The following is a 19,357-nucleotide window of genomic DNA, read 5'->3' as shown; positions in this document are numbered from 1 at the left end:
CTGAGCCCTTTGGGGAGGAAAGCCCAGCTGGCTGTCCCAGCGCCGCAGCTGCACTCAGCATTTGGGTGGTTTCCTGGGGTTTTCACCACGGTCCTTTCTTCCCCAAATTTGTCCATGGGAAAGGGAGAGCAGCGTGTCCAGAGCAGTGCAGGTGTTTGGTGCCATCCCTCGCAGATCTGGTGCAAGATACAGAGGCCGGGTGCATGCGCTACCGCCTTGTGGAAGGGAATCTGTCCGGGTGGGATCCGAGCCCTGCGCATCCCAAAAGAGCAGAGCAGGTGCTCAGCTGGTGCCCTGTTACCGTGCCGCACGCTTTATTTGCCTTTGTAGGGCAGCGTGTTTGTCCACAGGCATTATCAGGCAGGCAGAGGCAGCACCCCTGTTTGCAGGAGGCTGACGGCTCCTGCCTGGGCACCGCAGCTGGCGAAGGCTCCTGTGCTGGGGGGGGTGCAGGGAAAGCCCTGGGGTGGGGGACTTGGGACTGCAGGGAGCAACAGCCCCCAGGAGAAGCAGCTGATGGGAAGGGTGCTGGGCTGCCCAGGAGATGGCAGCAGGTTTCCACCAGCGTGGTTGTGGACGTGGACCTGGGCAGCCTGCTCTAGGTGGCCTTGCTTGAGCAGGGCTGGACCTGCTGACCTCCAGGGGTGCCTTTCAACCTCAGCCCCCCGTGATCTTGGGCAGTGCAGAAAGAGAGGATGCCCTGCAGATAGCTTGTGAGGGCAGCCCCCAGCCCCCACGTCGTCCACATTCACATTTCTGGCAATGGCCAGTGCCTAGGGTGCGGAGGGGGGGGTCATCTTCCTATTCACTGCAGGCTCTGAAGGGTGCTGAGGTTGGGGGGGGGGCTGGAAGGGTTAAGAGAGCTGAGGCTGCACCCACAGCTGTGGGTGCTGAGAGGGTATAAGTGGGGCTGGGTCACACCTGGGCTGCTTTTGCCCCTGCAGCAATGGGAAGTGGTGCTTGTGCTTTGGTGTGGCAAAGGTAGGGGGGAAATCTGGGCTGGGGGAGAGGGGAGGAGGCAAGAGGGGCTTGTGTGAGACAGGAGGTGGCTGTGGTGGTCTAGGGGCTGCAGCCTTGGGCTGGAGCTCGCCTGGCTTACTCTCTGTCCATGCCACAGCCAGCTTTGCCTGGAGGAGAGCATCTCTGCCAGTAGCTGTGCCACCGCCCCCATCCTGGGTGCCCCAGCCTCAGGGGGAAGGAGCCCAGAGGGGTGCACGCAGGGGAAGGGCTGGTCTGGAGGCTGTGCTCATCTGGCGTTTTTCTTTGGGAAGTATCTGTTTCTAGGGGTGGTAAGGAAGGGCCAGAAGGTGCTGGCGGTGGCTCAGGGCACAGCGTCCGCCAGCGGAGGAGCTGTTTGCGATGGGAGGCTGCTCCCAGGCTGCAGGCTCTGCCTGGGAGACTGCTCGGGACCTCGGGGCCGTGCTGAGGCTGCAGGTGGGCAGCAGTGACCTCTGGTGAGAGCTGCGGGCGTTACAGCCCCGGAGAGACCGAGGGGGGGCTGGAGACATCCCTGCAGCCCCTGCTGGGCTGTGCCAGGCCGGGGAGGGGCCCCCGGTGCTTGTGCGAGGGGGTCAGGGCCCGAGGAAGGTCCTGCTGCGGGGAGCACTGCTCAGCTGTGAGCCCCAGATTTGCCCCCGGTGGGCACAGGCGTTAAGCAAGTGAGAAGTTTTCTGCCTCATTACTTTTCCGGGCAGCTGGGACACGGGGAATCAAAAGCCTGGTACCTGAGGCAGGAGGCAGCTGCTGGAAGAGTGCCTGGTGCTGCTGCTACAGCAGCCAAATCCAAGGTGGGCAATTCTGCTGGCTCCAGGTCAGCTCCAGCTGGGCTGCGGGGTCCAGGTTAAGGCATCTACAACTTCATCCTGGAAATGCGGTTTCCAGCTCTCTGATGAGATGGTTTATTTATCGCTGTTGCCTCCTTGTTATAGATTTGTCCTTCTGAACTTTATCAACAGGAAGGTGACCTCTGGTGCGTCTAGAAGGGAGAGGATGTGTCCAATCAGAGTGGTTTAATCATCGCTTTATAATGGCATTTGGAGATTTCCTATTTAATCAGTAATGAAAGTGCCTGGCAATTAATTCAGCAGGACTCCTGGTGCCCTGAGCACCGCAGTGTTGATTCTGAGCAGACCTTTCTTTCTTTTGTCCAATTCTGAGGAGTAATAAAGTCATTGTAATGAATCACAAAAGGTACCAATTTCCTTCCTGGTTCCCTATGGCAAGTACAGCTCCTTAGTTTTAAACCTGGGCATGCACATTTAACTGTTTGGCAGGCAAGCTGCGAGGGGCCAGGCACTGCAGAGGAAGCAAGGGGGAGTCTCTTCCATTAGCAGAAGCTGCTCTGAGTGGATTTCATCTGACATCTCTCTCACCATGATGATCCTGTGTCCTTGAGGCACTTCAATAAGATTTTTTCCCTGTTGTTTTCCTACCCTAAGCTGCTGTGAGCTGTACAAGGTGCTGCCTGTGCCGGGCTGGCTGCCCAGGCCATGCTCTGACCTTGCAAGTGCTGAGGCTGGCCGGTGCCTGGGTAGCAACTAATGAGTGACCCCATCTGCAGAGCTGGCTGCTAGCAGCCTTCACTAATAAGTAGGTTAACGGGCACTGAGGAGAGAGCCCATGGAAGAGAAGGGGCTGTGTAATGTGGGAAAGTGCACATGTACAGAAAAGTGCGGCAGAATTTAGCAGTTTTATTCCTGCTTTGATTAAATGCTTCCCTCTGTCTCAGAGCACCTTGACCTCAGCCGCTGGTGTATGTGGCTGGCGTGTTTGGCTGCACTGATTGGGGGAGAAGAGGAAATAGGGGAGGAAAAATATTAAAAATGCTCTGCTAGAGTTAGAGATTCAGCTCTGCCTTGGCTTACTGCCGGCTTCAAACGCAGCAGCAGAACCTCTTGTGTTTAGCCCCAAAGGAGTCCCTAATTAGCGGAGAAACTGCAAAGCTCTGAACATGTTTGGGAATGCTTTAGTGCAGTGGCCCCCTGAGGTTCATTAAACAAATGAATTCAAAGCAGTCAAACAGCCGGGATCTTCAAAGTGACAAGGAGCTCGGTCCCGGAGAAAGCAGCACAGCCGTGAAAGCAAGCTGGCACTGCAACCGAAATGCTTTCCAAAATGGGTGAAATAAAGGCACCCACATCTCTGCGGCGCACCAGGGGCTCTGAACTCCCAGGCTTGCCACGCTGCTTGACATGAGAATGTACATCAAAAGCCCACTTAGAGGATGACTACTCAGTCTTTCCTTCTCCTCCTCCATCCTTCCTCCCCATGGGCTGGGGCTGCCTGCCATGGAGCTGTTGGTGCTGTACGCGCACCCCTGCCCCGACACCGAGAACAGCAGGGTCACGGTGAGGCAGGAATGGGGTTCCCCGAGGGAGCAAAAGTGTGGGGTGCTGCTCATCTCAGGGCCAGCCTTTGTCAGGAACGCTTAAATGAGCTTAATTCTCATTTAATTTGCTTAATGGATGTAATAATTATCTGGCGCTGCAGTGATCCTTCTCATTTGGAGCTTGAGGTGCTTTGTGAAGCAGTGAGCTTGAGACTTCCCCTCTTACAGCTGAGGAAGTGGGGGCAGAGCCATGGGCAATTCCTTGCGGTGTAACAGATGGGTTTTTAAATGGCTCAGCCTCACCAGTCCATGGACAGGGCTGGGCTCAGAGTCCTGCTGGTGTATATTATCAAAAAGATGCAAGAAGAAAAGAGGCCAGGATGAGAATAGCGAGCTGCAGGTCAGGATGTGGATTTACAGATATGCAGATCAAGTGTGAGACAAGCCCAGAAGTCTGTGCAAGCCTGGGTCTAGTAACGTGTGTGACAGTTATTAATGAACATGTCGCCAAACCCAAAGTCAAACCCGATGAGGAACTGCTCACACTGACATGCAAATGGAAAACAGAAAGGATGGAGCCAGAGGGAGACAGACAAAACAGATTGCCTGGGGCACAGCTTTGTTCATGGGGAGAGGCATCAGCATTTCAGGCCCTGCCTGCACCCTGGGCAGGGGATTTACATGTCCCGATGCTGGCTGAGGCAGTGCAAGATGAGGGAGGGCCAAGTCAGTGAAGTGAGCGGCTCAGGGAGGGCACGAGGAGCCTGTTCTGGGGGCAATTTGCCAGCAGGACCCCCTGGGGCCTTGGTGCAGGCCAGGCTGGGCAGATGTGTGGGGAGGGGATGGCCCCGGGGGCTGCTCTGCCATCGGGGGGGCTTTGTGGGAACCCTCCCCCCTGCTCTCTCTGACCATTCCTGACAAAACACCTTGCACAAGAGCCAATTATTTGGAAAACAGCCCGTTTTGTAGCACATGCCCATTTGCCAATGGCCTCATGTGGTTGAGGCTGGAGCAGGAGGAACCCTCCTGAGGTAAGGCCGCATCGCGAAGCGTTACCCAAACACCTCCAGTGCCCCCGAGACACGATTACTCTTTGAGTCCCTAGTCCCTACCAAGCTGGGACTTCTGTCGGTTGTGATTAAGGATCATTTAGATGGAGTTCAAGTTGATTTAGAATTGAGAAGAGCAGGAGGAGAGGGGAAGGGGAAAAAAGGCAAAAAGTAGAGAAGGAGCTTGCAAATGGTGGTTCAGCCTTGATGAGCTCTGAGGGTGCTGGTCTGCACGCCTGGTGCCGGGCTGGGGAATGGGTCAGCTACACGGGGACAGATGCTGAGCCCTCGGTGATGGATGCGGGTCTGGGCTGGGAGAGGCAGGGCAGGCAGAAAGCCTTCAGCGGGGGGGAATTGCAGAGCTGCTCCTGTCTTCAGTCAGGCTGTATCGATCCACGCCAGACTGTTCAATACCAGATGTCTGCCCCCAGGGATGTGTCTGTCCCCACAGCTGCTGTCCCAGTAATTTCCTGGGCCCTGATTTAAGGAGGGCAAGTGTTTCTTCTTTTCAGGGGAAAAAAAAAAAAGCAGCAGGTTTCTATCCTTGCTTTTTGCCTCCCCCTCCGACACAGGATTTCCCAGTATCTCTAACTATGCGAAACACGTCCCTTCTTCAGATAAAAAAAAGCAATTTTCCACTCGGGCAGCAGGAAGCAAAGTGCAGATTACAATACCTGATGGTGTTTTGGAGGAATGCTAGCATGTCCCTTTCCCCGTATGACAAGGTCATTATTGGTGCCTGGCAAGGGCGAGCAGTCGGATGCCTGCAGGCAGTGGGCACACAGGCAAGCTTGGGCATCAGCTGCAGGACACCAGAGGAGCTGGGGGCAATGCACAGAGCAGGGGTTAAGAAAGTCCAGGGTTGGATATAGGGGCCAGGGAGGCAGCTGAGCAAAAGGAAATGCTCCACTACTCCATCTCTGCCCTGTTTGGCCTTCTCAGGTGGCTCTGGTACAGCAGTAGAGTCCCAAAAGAACCACGCTGATCACTCAAAGTATATTAAGAGTGCCCAGGTTTATAAATATATGGATGGTGTTCACTTTTTCACTGTATACAGCAGCGTAAGCCCCTCAGGATACGCAAGAGCTAGCTTTAACCTCATTAGCCCAATCCTGGCAGTGTTAGCAAAGACTAATTTACTTCCCTGAGAACCCATGGCCTGTCTCTGAGTTGAATATGGTGCAAGATGGAATATGAGCCACGACGATGTGTCTTCCTTTATGGTTTGGCTAAACACATTCCAGCTGATGAAAGCACAGTCATTGCTTTAAATGACTTTTAACCATCAGCAGCAAATCTGTCTTCAACAATGGGAAGTCCAGCGTGGGGGCCTGATATCGCTGCAGCATTTCTCGAGCCTCCTGTCTTCCACAAGTCTCTCTTGTTTCCTGCCTGGGCACTGCAGAGCCTTTGACAATATTGATTGAGTAAATTGCTGGAGCAGAACAATGTGTGCTCCCTTTCCCAACCAGAAAACACCTCTGCTCACTGTTGATAAATTACATGTAAATTACCTGCCATTTCCTAGGTGCTAACAGTAAAAAAAGGTACAAAAATACTCTCCACCACCCTGTGAATATCAATGAGATTCTTTGTTTTCACGAGCTTTAAACAATGATGTTTGATGAAGGCTCATTTGAGAGAGATGCTGTGTTCCAGAGATACCTTCAAAGTTACACAAATGCGGCGAGGGCAGCCTAACACACTCATTGTCCCTCTCCTATTATTTTGCCTGCTGTATTTATGTGAATTGGGCACCAGTGGTGGCGAGGAGCAGTTTTGTTGGCTCGCAGTACAGCGCAAAGCTCTTGTCAGTACTAATCCCTGTGCTCTACCTGGGCCAGTGCTTTGGTAAGTGCTTTCCTCTGCGTTCATTTATTTGCTCTTCCATCTATCCATTCTCTCTCCATCAGCACAGCCCAGTACTGGAGAAGAAAAGCAGCGAGGGAAGGTGAGGGTAAGTCCAAGAGCCCCCCAGGCGCTCAGCTGTGAGCAGTGGGGATGTTTTGTATCCACAGAGAAGTTCTGCCCCTGGTCTGTTGTTTTCAGGGAGCACCCTCCAAGCCCTGGGGTGCCTGAGCATGACACTGCTCCTTAAGCGAACCACTTGAGACATTTTGCAATGCCGTACCTTAATTTCAAGAGCCTACTGTGCGATTTAGGTTTAAGTCTTAAATATAAGATTTTTTAAAATGGCATGTGCTCTGATATTGTGCCTTCTGTGAATTTCTACTGTCATGGCAAAGCCTTTTTTCTGCAAGGCGTTTGTTCAGCAGCCCCCAGATCAATATGTTCTGCTCCAAGAGCTCTGCAAATGCCCAGAGTTGTGCCAGTGCCAGCGTATGAATGGAGGAGACAAACAGAACACAGCTGCCTTGTCCTGATCAGAGAAAATTAAGTTATTCTGTTTGCCCTTTATCATCACCTACCTGTGTTATTATGGTAAACATGGAAAGTCTCTCCTGAAGTCATTGTGTTCGCTGCTGTCCAGAGAGAAATCAGGCTTGTCTTTTCCTTTTAGTGCTCCATCTGAATATAAAAGCGGAAGGAGGAGAACATTTTTGTTCTCACCTTGCCTGCAGAGGTGGAAGCATGGGGCTGACAGAGTAAGTGATGTGCCATGGCTTTAGAGAGGGTCTGTAGCAGAGCCAAGAACAGCTTCCCAATCCCCAGTCCTGTGCTTTGACTGCATGGCCAGCTTTCAGCTGTGCTCTGAGCAGATGTAAACACAGCAGAGGCAGCTGGTGGGTGACCACGGTGGTACCAGCCATGAAAGAAAGGCAGGTCTGGTTCAGGAGGAACAACAGAACATAAAGCCAATAAATAATAAGTTTAAAAATGTTTTAAAATAAAAATAATTAAAAATATATTTTTTTAAAGAAAAGCTGATCTCACTTGTGGACGCTGCCACTTTGAAACCAGGTGAGCAATTAGGGGAGGGTCTCCTGCTGCTCTGGGGCTGTGGCATCACCCAGCTTGGGGAGCTGACCCGGGTCTCCCCCCGGTGCCTGGCAGTGGGCTCGTGCTAGCACAGCTCCGGCAGGAGGGAGTCGCTGGGGCTGGTCCTTCTCCCTCTGGGTAAGATTTAGCATCTCCTCTGTAATAGCAGCACCCAGGAATGACAAACTAACGAATGATGCTATTTGGAGAGCACGTGTGGGCACCAGTGCTCAATTTATCAAAGGTGAAGAGGGACCAGAGTTAATTATACACCACGAATTATATTAATATAACATGAAGGACTTCAGCTAAGCCTCTCTCAGCCTGGCTGTTCAGTGCACAGGTACTGGATCATGTTTGTTCCCGGGGATGCAAATCTTTCTGACTTGCTGTCATATCCTAGAGGAAAGTAAAGCACTCGCCTTGGCCTTGTCGCAGGCTTTCTTCCCGGTTTGCCAGAGCAAACATGTAGACCAGCTCTTTGTTCCTGGGCTTGCTTATTCACTGTTATTTCTTCCAGTTTCAGTGTTTGTTTCTCATTGATCCTTCAGAAGGTTTTGTTGCCTCTGAGGGCAGTGACTTCCCCAGGTGAGGATCCTTCAGAGTCAAGGCCAGGAGATGCAGGCAGGGATGTCCAGCTGAGTGAGTGGAAACCCAGCTGGCACCCGGCATAAATCACTCATATTTTTACCCTAAATACACACGGTACTTAAATACTGCAAATCCCTGACAATCCTTCAATTTTATAAACTCTGTGGATTGATTTTCCAATGAAATCCTCCCACTGCAAGATCCAGGTTCATTTATATAAATTATACAGTGATTTATTTAATGACCTACTTTGAGCGCTATAAATTCCGCGACGTCCATGCAATTTATTATTTAAACGCTGTATAAATCATGCAGGACACAGAGAGGGGAGAACGTGTGTGGAAGGAGCAGCTGGCACGGTGCCTGACCGGGAGGAAAGTGAGGCGTGGAGTCTACCCGTGTGTGACGATGTGCTCCAGGCTCTGGGATTTGTGCAAGCATGGCTGGTCCCACTCATGGGCTTGGCACTCGGCCACTTGGGCTGAAACATGGATGGGGCTGAGCTCCAGGCCACTCACTCCTCCTTCTGTAGGGGCTTTCTGCATGGTCTCTGTGCTGTGCGTAACTTTTTCCTTTGTTGAAAAAAGTCTTAATTCTCAAGTCAGGTAAAACTTGCCCACCTGTCCTATTTCTCCCCCCACACCTTGGTGACTTCTTATACACCTGTAATTATCCTGGACTACCTGCTAAGCCACACGGCATAGCCCCTGCTCTTTGCAGTGGTGGGAAGACTTGTATCCTAAAGCTGTTTTGCAGGAACAGATGCAATCTGGATCCCAGATAAGGTTTCCAAGGCAAGCTTCCTCCTCTCAAATGCTCTGCGGATCCAACGTGCTCCTTCCTCCCCGCCTGTCTGCACACGTGGGCAGGCTGAAAGCAGAGGTAGGATCCTGCTCTGGTTGTGGGGTGCCAAGCAGGGTCCTCTCAGGAACTACCAGAGAGGTTGGGGCTTCTCCTGTGTGCAGGAGGCTGTGGTGAAGGCATCTGACTCTTGGTAGCCTCCCTCTGCTAAGTAGAGAGGAGAGCATGGGGAGAGCTTGTACTTGGAGGGTCTGTGCACGGGGAAGATGCTACTTGGATGTAATTATTCTTTCTTGGTTCAAGACTCTTTCCTAAAGTGGGAAGGGGCTGAAATCAGCATGCCTCTGTGCTTGTGCAGAGGGTGAGAGTCAACCCAGACTGGCAGAAAGCAGCCTGGCTTAGCTCCTCTTCCTTGGAACAGCTTCACGGGGAATTGTTTGGGAGATGTCTTCAGCTACGTACATTGCAAAGACATTGACTTACTCTACAGGGCCTTAACGGTCAGTGAGTGTGGAGCACGAGAGAGGAACCCAGAGAAGAACATGAAAAGGCAGCGTGGTGTCTCAGCTCAGCTGGGTCTGAGCCTGTTTGCTCCCGTTCTCTTTCTGTGTCGAAACGGGAAGGTGGTGGGAGCGCGTCCACGTGCGTGCAGACCGAGTGAGTAAGCTGTGTTGTGACATCTCCCGGTGGCAGTTGTGTGCTGAAGGAGTGACCTCCGTCTAAAGATGCTCTAAATTAAACAAAGGTTTCTACAGTGTTAATTAGTTAATGGTTGCGGAGAGCTCTGAAAATGCAAAGACCTTATAAGTGATAATTATTATTGTTGTTATTATCAGGTCTGCAGCAGTGAAGCACATGTAATTGGTGGTTAAGCTCCCCAGACACCAACTAATCCAAAGGCACAACACAGCCCCTACCACCAAGTGCTATAAGCAGGATCAGTTCAGCTCAGCCTGGGGGAGCAGTGGGAGGGCTGGAGCACGGGGATGTCAAAACACCGATGCTCTCTTAGGTCCATTTGGTACCAGGGGCTGTTCCTCGTGCTCCTGTGTGGCACATCATCTTCAGGATCATTAATTTTAATGTTATTTGTTGAGCTGCTTCCCATGTCAGGAAAGGCATCAGCTTCTCTCTCTTTTTTTTTTATTCATGTATGTTTATCAAAGGAGGAACTTTATAACCTGGAAACCTTGTAATTTCAGTGGAAAAGATGGGTGGAGGAGAGCTTGGATGCATTAGCGAGGAACAGCTGGAACATTGCTTCCTGGTGACAAAGCCAGCAGCAACTATGTGAGGTGTTCTTGGATTGCCCCGAAACTCCGGGGGATGGAGTGGGGGACAGTAGAGCCCACTTCAGCTGCTGGAAGTCATCAGGTGTTAGTCACTGAAATAAATGGCATCATTAAAAAGGAGTACACTGATAACCACGATCCCCACTGAGCCGTGCAGTCCGTTTCTCTGCCCAGATGCAGTCTGAAGCTGTCCCTATCTGAACGAGAACCTCAGGGTGTGTTGGCAAAGGCCCATTTCATTAGAGACCTCGCGCCTGGTCCGTCTCAACAAGCTTTTGTGCTGCTCCTTGGCAGGGATTTCTTTCTTGTCTGCTCACAAAGGACTTAATGGCATGGGGAGAGATCTTCCTCTGTGCTAATTGTGTGCCTTGTGATCCTGCCAAACGCAAGGCACGGTCGGCGTCCAGGCGTTACTGCGCCATGAAGATGCATTCACCCTGTTCAGGTAAGTAGGTTGCTGATAAATGTTTGCATTGCACCTGTGCCAAATGTACTTTTTTTTTTTGGGCTCTGAAGACAAAAATGAGCACCTCCATTCTTCAGCCAGGTCTTCTCCGCAGTAACTTCAGCGGGTGGCTGCTCACGAGGAGGTCAGGGCGGCAGGCAGACCTGTGCTTAAAAACCCAGAGAGGACCCAGAACCAGGCGGGGATTCTTCAGCCCTAATTGGCTTTTTATTTTTTTTTGTAGACCGATGCTCTGTTGTCAGCAGCGGGGGCTCTCCCTGCTGCCTCGGCATGAAAAACCTTTCAGCAACCACTGGACTTGAGCCGCCCCAGCCTGCCAGGAGCAGAAGCACAAACCGGGCAGCAGGAGGTGATTTCCCAGCTGGACGGCCGTGACTCAGGAGAACCCCTGCCTCCTCCTGCTGAGGCAGGATGGTAACAGCCTTCCCTCCTCCCAGAGCACCGGGAAAGCTTAGAAGTTGCTCTTTTTTCTTTTTGCCTTTCTAATAAGAGCTCCTGTGTGGGATCAGGTTGTTTTTACCTGCTCCCTGGAGCAGCCAGCTAATGGCAGAGGTCTGTCTCTTCCCCCTGTCCCCCTCCCCTCCCAACTGCACCCACAAGTGACTGATTTTGACATAACAGTAAGGGTTTGCTCTAGGCAAGAGTGTTTTCAGGCCTGAAAGGCTAAAACAGGGTAATTTTTCTCCTCAGCAGCACATAATGGAGCTAGCTATTTTCCTGCAGCATTTAGCCTCGATTTCCAGGAGATAAGGCTGCTGGATGAACACCTAGAGCACTTTGCACCTCCAGCACAGGAGGGGAATCCTTGCCATGGGACCTACCTGCCAGGTGAGCGCTCTAGCCACTGCATCTGCTTGATTTAACGATTATAGCATTGCTTATTCCTAATTATGGTGTGTTTCATGTAACAGCCGGCTTGCCTGTGCCTAGTCACGGCACACCTAACCACTTTGCTCCTTCTATAAAAGGGAAAGAAAATACAAAATGAGCACAAGTGAACGAATTACATTGCTGCGGGTCCAAAGCGATGCGGGTTTTCTGCCTCCATCACGGCTTGACGGGTGTGCAGAGCTGGGTGCAGCTTCAGAAATGAGGCAGGGAAGGGCACGGAGGAGCCTGTCAGGATGGGAAACCCCAGGTACAGGGGCAGCTGGAGATGCTATTCCTATTGCTAGGCTGCCTATTTAGTGCATGAGCTCCTCGGGGCAGGAACGGTCATTGTGGAGAGACGTCCCCTTCTCTTTTAAGTGTAGAAAAGGTAGATCTAGACCTGGGCTGTAGTCAGCGCTGTTTCTGTATTCTGCAGGCAGGTAGCTTGCAGGCAGCTCGTGATGTTCTTTTAAGCCTGGCAATATTTGTCTCTCTCTTGCTTTCCAAGTCAAGTTATTGCTGGAAAAATAGGGTTTTTACTTTAAAAAAAAAAAAAAAAGGAAAGGTTTCTAGACCTTATGTCTGTAGAGAAAAGTAGAGAAGGACTTTCACGTGCAACTTAGGGGATCAGAAAAAACAAATGCAATTACCTTTAAATTCATCACGTGTGTTTTAAATCTCCTGCTGTGACTCATGATGTTTGAACTTGAGGGTGATGCTTCCAAGTGCAAACACAAATATTCAGGCAGATGATATTTATCTTCACCTAGGGGAACACCCCAGTAAAGGAGGAAAAAAGTACAGAAAACGTGAGAAAGCGAAATGCTGCTCAAAACTTCCTTGCTGTGAGTTTCTTCCTTTTTATGCATTCAGAAGGAGGAAGATTCATTCCTCTGCTCAATGCTGGAATTGCATCATCTAATTTAACCCCTTAAGGGCTGTGGTTACCTCAGTATCTCTGATCTTTGCTCCTTATCTTGTTGATTTTCCTGTGAAATCACTCTGCTTCCCTGTTACCAGTAAACGCTGCATTGCGCCCAACCTGGGCTAGTGACTGTGGTCACAAGAGACTGCAGCCTGGCAAATCAAGGAGCTGTTTGTTGCTTTTAAACCTTCTAAGGGAAAAACTAAACGAGGCAAAATTTGCTTAGTGCTCATATTCATTTCGGGCTAGTCTAATAGCTGTTTCTTTTCCCTTCTGGTGCTGTCTTTTGGTGGCAATCGCAGCCTCAGAGATGGAATTAGAAATGACTGAGGGACCAGGAGAAGTGCTTTGGAGGTGTCTGATGAAAATCGATGAAGCTGACCCATGCTGCTGATTAAATGAATGGCCATTTTCCCGCAAACTCTCTGGCAGAACTCTGAGCAGAAGTGGTTCTTAAATCTCCAGCTCTGCTTGGCTTTTTGTTTTCTTCTCCTTTCTGCCACACAACTTAGTTTAGCGTCACCCTTCTTCTCCAGCACATGGAGAAAGGACAGAACGAAGGAAGGTCGATTCCTCCAAAAGCTGTCACAGTCAGGTTTTTTTTTTTTGGTGTCTGGCAGAACCTTGCAGCAGGAACCTGCACCCCGGGGAGGGGCTGATATTGTCACCCAGAGGCAATATCCCACCAGCTGCCCTAGGAAGCAGAGCCTGGAAAAGAAGGTGGCGCTGAAGGAACATGCTAAATTCCAGCCTGGAATGGAGATATTTTCCTCTTCGTTTTGCAAAGAGGAAACAGGCTCTTCTCACCCCCCTCTACTCCCCTAAAGAGCTCTGCTTTGTTCTCTTTACTTAATCAGTGGATTTTCAGTGAAGTCAAATCACCCAATGGAAACATATTTCACCACTGACTAGGCTGGCCCTGCCTGCCAGGGATAGGTGTCTAAAACTATCAGGAGAAACAGGGATATCAAAGGTTAGATACCACGGCTGAGGTCATCCTGAGACCTTTGGGCAGAAATGGGAGCAGCTCTCTCCTGTCCTTGTTTAATGGTCTGTGCTCAGAGGTTACAAGGATCTTTTTTTTTTGTTTACCTCTGCTGGCGTCATAATTTTTAGTGATATTTCTGCACTTCTGAAAACTGTTAATTAGCTCCCTTCAGAGCTTTGCTCATCACACTTGGTTTTTCCCATTTTAGCACACTGATTATTATTTCAGGCCGGAGCAATGAGCAGGGGGAAGATGATGTCATTTTAATATAGGTTAAGTATTACAATGTCGATAGTTTTTTTATGTAATTACAGAATATAAAGAGGACAAATGGCTAATTGCAGAACATTAGGAGGACAAATGAGTTGAAGTAGCTGAAGTTTCTGATGACCTATGTGAACCTTATTTTTTTTAATAGAAAGTTACTTTCCTGAGGAAGCTTTCGGCACAAGGAACATTCTCCCATGACTGCTGGACCAGTGGGCAGAGCCAGCACAACAACCATGGATTTGGCCATTGATATCTCTTTGATCTCGTTGCAGTGAATGGAGGAATTAAGCCTTGGTGAGCAAAAAAAGCAGAGCCTGGGGTGAGCGATGGCGGAGGATGCAGATCTTGCTGACAACGCTGAAGAGAAAACAATAGATGTGATCAAAGGAAAACTGGAGGAAGGGTTCAGTGCAAACGTGGATCCCTGTTCTGAACACTTTACGCATCACCAGAAAACCTGCAAGCAACTGACCCAGATTTCTGGCATCACAAAACTCACGGGGCATGGGTATAGATACGTGCTTAGTGAGATCAAGTAAACAAAGGAAGGAGAGGAAAAAAACACAGGGGAGCTTCTTCCCCAGCAAGTGTTTTTTTTTTCTTCCCTCCTTTAAAGCAATTAAAGTTTTTCTAGAGATAATTGTATTTTCAGGAAAATGTGTAATGAGCTGGATAAACAACAGGAGGAAGTGTAAAGCTAATAAATGTCCCGCTGTGATAAAACCCAGGGCTTGTGTGAGGTGAGGTCCCCCTGCCCCCAGGAGGTTGGGGGCCTTCACCTGGATCTGATGGGCTGGGTGCTGAGATGTGGGTCCTGGCATGTCCCAGCTGGGGTGGATTAGGTGCTAGGGCACCAGGTGGGTGCGTTCAGAGATTCATGTCCACTTCCCAGAAAACCAGGCTTGTTTGGCACAGAGATGGGGAGAGGGTGTGGAGAGGAGCCCACGGAAAGAGGATGGCTCAGTGCAGGCTCCTGTGAGCATTTGGTTCAGAAAAGCTTCAGAAATGATCGATGGGTGAGTGTCACACTTGAACTCGCCTTCTGAGCCCTCTCTGTGCAAGATGCAGCTGGAGCTGCACAGTGGCTCGGGTGGCAGGCAATTTTTTTATAATGGAGGGGAAATGACTTTCCTTAATGGAGCATGGTAAGAAGCTCTCTTGTGATTCTCTTTTCCATCTGCATGGTTTCGTAATGGAGCAATGAAGTCCCTTGCAGCTTGGGGTCAGCTCGTGCTGAACAAAACGCCTCTGGATGCCCATGAGCTCTGCTGGGGAGCCACAGGGGCAGGCAGGAGAGGTGTGACTGATGCATGGGCAGATGCGATGGGATTATGTGGAACTTCCCTCGGGATCTTCCAGCCAAAGGGAGGTTTCTTTTACTTTAGCTGTGGAGGAGAAGGCTTCATAGAAGGATTTTGTACCCCAGCAAGCTCAGAGATGGGGGAGAAACAAATTATCTGATGTGTGATGGATGGATGAGAGCGGGTCGGGTCCATCCTGTGCCCCTCAGCTTGGTTTTATTTTTCTTTCATCTCTGGGAGTGCCTGGCCCAGCTGGTGCTTCGTCATACGGGGGCACCCTCGCAGCAGCCTGTTCCTGACCGTGCTGATGCTCCTTCCCCTTGGTTCAAGCTGTTGTCTGACAGAATTACCCAGCACAGCTCCTGACACCGTTAGGTGTCTGTGGAGTGGGGTGATAAACAGCCTGGCTGCTCAGTGCTGCTCGTTCCTGGGGACAGGACATGGGCTGCCAGCCCCAGCCCGATGCGGGCTTCCAAGACAGACCCTAAGCTACAGGAGATGGGTTCATCTTTTGGAGAAAACAGATGGTTTTGGGGCTGCTCCTGGCTGTAACCTGGATGAGGCAGCCAGCCCTGCGTAGCCTGATGCGATTAAATTGTCACCTCCTCGCTTGAGTGCCTGGCCACAGAGGGATGGGCACAGCCATGTGTATTTTCTCTCCTCCCTGCTCGTCTCTTGCACAAAACATATTAAATTTCAAGCTCTAGGTTTAATAACTGATCCTAAAGCTTTGGAAGCTAAACAGTCAGGCTATCTGTCGCTGGGGCAGTCCCGGCACTCTGAACTTCGGATTCATTACACTCAACAGACAGGCTTAACTTCAAGCCATCAGTTCAGCTCGGAGATGAGAAGCTGCTCAGAATCAGTATTCTGCGTGTAGCGGGTGTTACCTTTCCACAGATGCAGTAACAAATACACAGCCTGATTAATAGGATTAGGAGCTGCCTTGTCAATGACAGCGGGAACAAGCTGCCCGATAAGCCCTGGGTAGGAGCTGCCTGAAATCCAAGCCTTGGCTGAGACTTGCAAAGGAGGTTATTTTATAGAGGCGAAGGCAGGGGTAAGGGGCTGTTTAACAAAAACAAAACTAAAGCAGACACTAGCTTTTTTTTGTCATCTAATTGTATGCCTCTTGGTAGAAGAATGTGAATTTTGTGACTTATCTTTCTGCTGTAAGGAAATGGGAGATTCGGCTTCACAGACATGATGCCCAAATCTCAAATTATTTTTTTTCCACTTCCCAGTGGATGTTTTGACCCTCCAAAAAACCACCCTCCACTTTTTTTTTTTTTTTTGGAAAACAAGCTATAGGATTTTTCAGTCTGCTTCTTGTGGACTAGACAGCAGCTGTCAACCACAGGCTGTAGCGCCCCGTGATTACGGTGCTCTTGTATGATTCTGATCAATGAGGAGCAGAGCTCCTTGGCCTTCTGCTGGTCTCAAGGTGTTTGATCTCTATTAACTATATTAGCAGAGCCCTCCTTTATGGAGGATGCTGCTACTGAAATATTGTTTGATGGAGATGGACCTTGGGGCCATTGCAAGCACAGGCAATGCCAGCCCTCATTTCTTTGTGCTTTTCACTAATTTAATCTCCTTGCAGCTCCTTCCACAGCCATCTCCATTTTTGGTAATGTCTGTGGAGTCTGCAGAAGGAGCTGGCCCTGATTGAAATGGAAAAACCTCCTTCCACTCCGGGAAGCTGCACTTATATTCCTCCAGGAGAAAACAGTGATCAAGCAGCGGCATGCAGCTGTGAGCCCCCCAGGACGTGCACTGCTGTAACTGCTCATTTTTTAGAAGCACCTGACAGTCGATGTGTGGCTGGGAATAGCACATGCCTCTGTTATGCTATGGGCTGGTCAAACATCTCAGAAGAAATAGTCTGCCTCAAATGGATGGTGCAGCTGAAGGCTGGGGCCTGAAAGCTGGCTGGAAATTGCTGCTTTCTTCCCGTACAGCTCTGCCCGGGTATCTGCCATCGTTTACACCAGCTCTTTAAAAAGCCAGCCTCTAAAGCCCGTATTCGCTATGGATAGTGCTCCACAAAAGCTGCAGTGAAATTATCAGCACTGGTCTTGGCCAGGACTCTGCGCGCTGCAGCACGAGGTGATGGGAACCAGGCTGAAATTCTGGCTCGTTGGAGTCGGTGGGACTTTTGCCATCGATTTAATGGGAGCCAGAATTTCCTGCCACTGACAGTGTTAGAAGCAGGCATTGATCCAAGGACATGAATTCAGAAGTTTGCTACAGCCTTTATTTTAGCAGCACGGCCCAGGTTTGCTGCTGCAGGAGCGCACTTGGTGCTGGTGTGGCTTCCAGTTAGAGGAAGGGGCAGTGGCAGGAGCTGGTGGCCCTGCCCAGGAGGATGGCATAGCAGTGCCATTTACAAAGCTGTCTTCATATTTGGATTTGCAGCTGGAGGCTGTGTTTATTTGTGGTGGAGCTTTCTGCTCTTTGGAGATGGAGGGCCTCCGAACAACAGCGTGCGTTGTATGCTCCTGACACCCTTTGACGAGAAACCATAACATATTAACTACAAATCTGCCTGCAGAATGTTTATTCATGTTAATAAATTATGCTGGAGAATAAATAGATGATAAATTATGTCCTGGCCTGGCCAGAACTTTTATCTTGCCTGTCAGGACTGTGCAATATTAATTATAGCCTGCCTCGGATCCCCTCCGGGAGGGCTGGCACATGGCTGTGGCAGTCAGCTGTGACTCTCCTCTTATTTGATTTTTCATTTAATCAATGCCCAATAAATCTGCAATCTCCTGAATCTGGACATCTGTGTTTAATGTAGCTGGGGAGTGACCTAATTAAATTTCAGTTTACCCCATCCCAGGGTGGGACTGGATGCTTGGGTTCCTGCTTTTCCAACAGCAGGGGAGTGGGGAAATGCCCTCACGCTTATCAGTGATCTCTGAAGCTCAGAGGGGCTCCAAAAAGAGGATTTGGGGAATAAAACAGGACAAATCTTTTTACAAGCATTTCAAGGGTGGTTTGCTGCCCATCGTGCACTCAAGGCCCTTTGCTTGCTGGTTGCAGCTGCAAAAACACCTCTGCTGAAACGTGCTTGGAGAAGAGCAGCTATTCAGCTGAGCACATCCACAATGGCAGCACCAAGCACGGCTCTTCCCTGCGAAACATGTCTGCTGGTTTTGCAGCAAGCACGTTTGTCTAGTGCGATGGACATAAAGCCACCCTGCTCTGCTTTTGGGCTAGGTGCTGTGCGAGGTCTGATGGCCACGCAACGAGCCTTGCCGAGCAGGTCTGACCGTGGGACCTCCAGATTGATGGCACGTGTCAGCAGGAGCCACTAGGAGCTGTTAATCGCTTTGAGGTGACCCTGGAAAAGTGATCACGACACACACTTCATTAACACAGCTTAGGGAAAGAAATGATGCTGTTAAACCCAGCGTAAAGGCCGGGGAATGGAGAGAGAACGTGTAGATCCTGTAGCAGGTTGGGTACCCTGGTCTTGGCAGTAGCAGGAGTGATATTTAGAGATGAATGATAAAGCATGGAGTATCCGTACTGCTACCATCAGACTTTTAGCATCTTAAGGACTTCCCATGCTGGAGGGCACCTCTACCCCATCGCATTTAATAGCTGCTGATGACTGATAGACTGGTGGATGGATTTCCTGCTCCTCGGTAATGCTTCATCAATCTGAGCCACAGCGATCTTTGCCTATGGCCATGAACCAAGGCATTTATCTGCAACTAACTTACTCCTCTCAGCTTCTTAATCTTCGGAAACACTTGCTCTGGGTGAAATGGATTAACTGGCCATAGTTTTCATTTCAGATGAACAATAAGGAATGAGATTTGCTGTTGGTGTATGGTTGGTAATGCAGTTTATCCTTCCTGTGCACTCTTTTCTCCACGGAGCATTATTTGCATTAGAAAGAGCAGACTTCCTTATTTTATGGGTTAAAAATCCGATTTGTTTGCTTTGTTTCCTTCTTTCAATAAACTCAGTTTAATAAACGCTAATTGTTCTTAATGCCTTAAATTAATTAGTCCTTTTTGCCGCCCCTCTCTATCTGTGCTGCATCACCCAAGGATCGCCATGGCAACTCGCTCGCCAGGCTGGGGGTGCCGGCCCCAGTTTCCTGGGGTCTGGGACATGCAGGGCTCCTGGTGGGTGCCTTGCAGGGTGAGGAGCCCGGGGACGAGGGGTTCTGGCTGGAGGATGTGAGCCAGGGGCAGCCCCAGGTCCATCCCTGTCCCTCCGGCTGAGCAACACACCTCCCTCCCGGCCTCGGTTTCCCCTTGGGTAAAACAGGGAGGAACCCGGCCCCCTTGGCCATCCCAAACGCTTTGGGACCCACTGACGGAAAGAAAAACATTTTACACCTCTCCCCCTCCATTTGGGGATGGGGCTGACTCTGCACGAGCTCAGAGCCCCCAAATTTCCCCTGCCAGGGCCAGCACGGACACCCCAGGCCCCGGCAGCGGTGTGTGGGGGGGAGGCCGCGGCCCTCCCCGCGGTGCCACCAGGTGGCGACCCTCGACCGGGCTCCGAGCC

The 19,357-nt window shown here is 50.4% G+C and overlaps 1 long non-coding RNA gene across 7 annotated transcripts; it reads left to right on the top strand.

Annotated features, from left to right (window-relative positions):
- Nucleotides 1-879: 879 nt before the first annotated feature.
- LOC106039845 (uncharacterized) lies at nucleotides 880-14,391 on the top strand. Of its 7 annotated transcripts, XR_007163265.2 has the most exons (5): nucleotides 8,293-9,366; nucleotides 9,912-10,446; nucleotides 10,691-10,816; nucleotides 11,158-11,295; nucleotides 13,793-14,391. It is a non-coding gene; the product is annotated as an uncharacterized lncRNA (long non-coding RNA). The 7 variants fall into 7 exon arrangements; XR_001209511.3 differs by lacking the exons at nucleotides 8,293-9,366; nucleotides 9,912-10,446 and adding an exon at nucleotides 880-981; XR_010826181.1 differs by lacking the exons at nucleotides 8,293-9,366; nucleotides 9,912-10,446 and adding an exon at nucleotides 999-1,434.
- The last annotated feature ends 4,966 nt before the right edge of the window (nucleotides 14,392-19,357 follow it).

This window comes from Anser cygnoides, chromosome 21 (genome assembly GCF_040182565.1).
Source record: "Anser cygnoides isolate HZ-2024a breed goose chromosome 21, Taihu_goose_T2T_genome, whole genome shotgun sequence".
NCBI classification, from domain to species: Eukaryota; Metazoa; Chordata; class Aves; order Anseriformes; family Anatidae; genus Anser; species Anser cygnoides.
The sequence above is the reverse complement of the archived record's forward strand: the minus strand, read 5'-3'. Positions and strand labels throughout refer to the sequence as shown.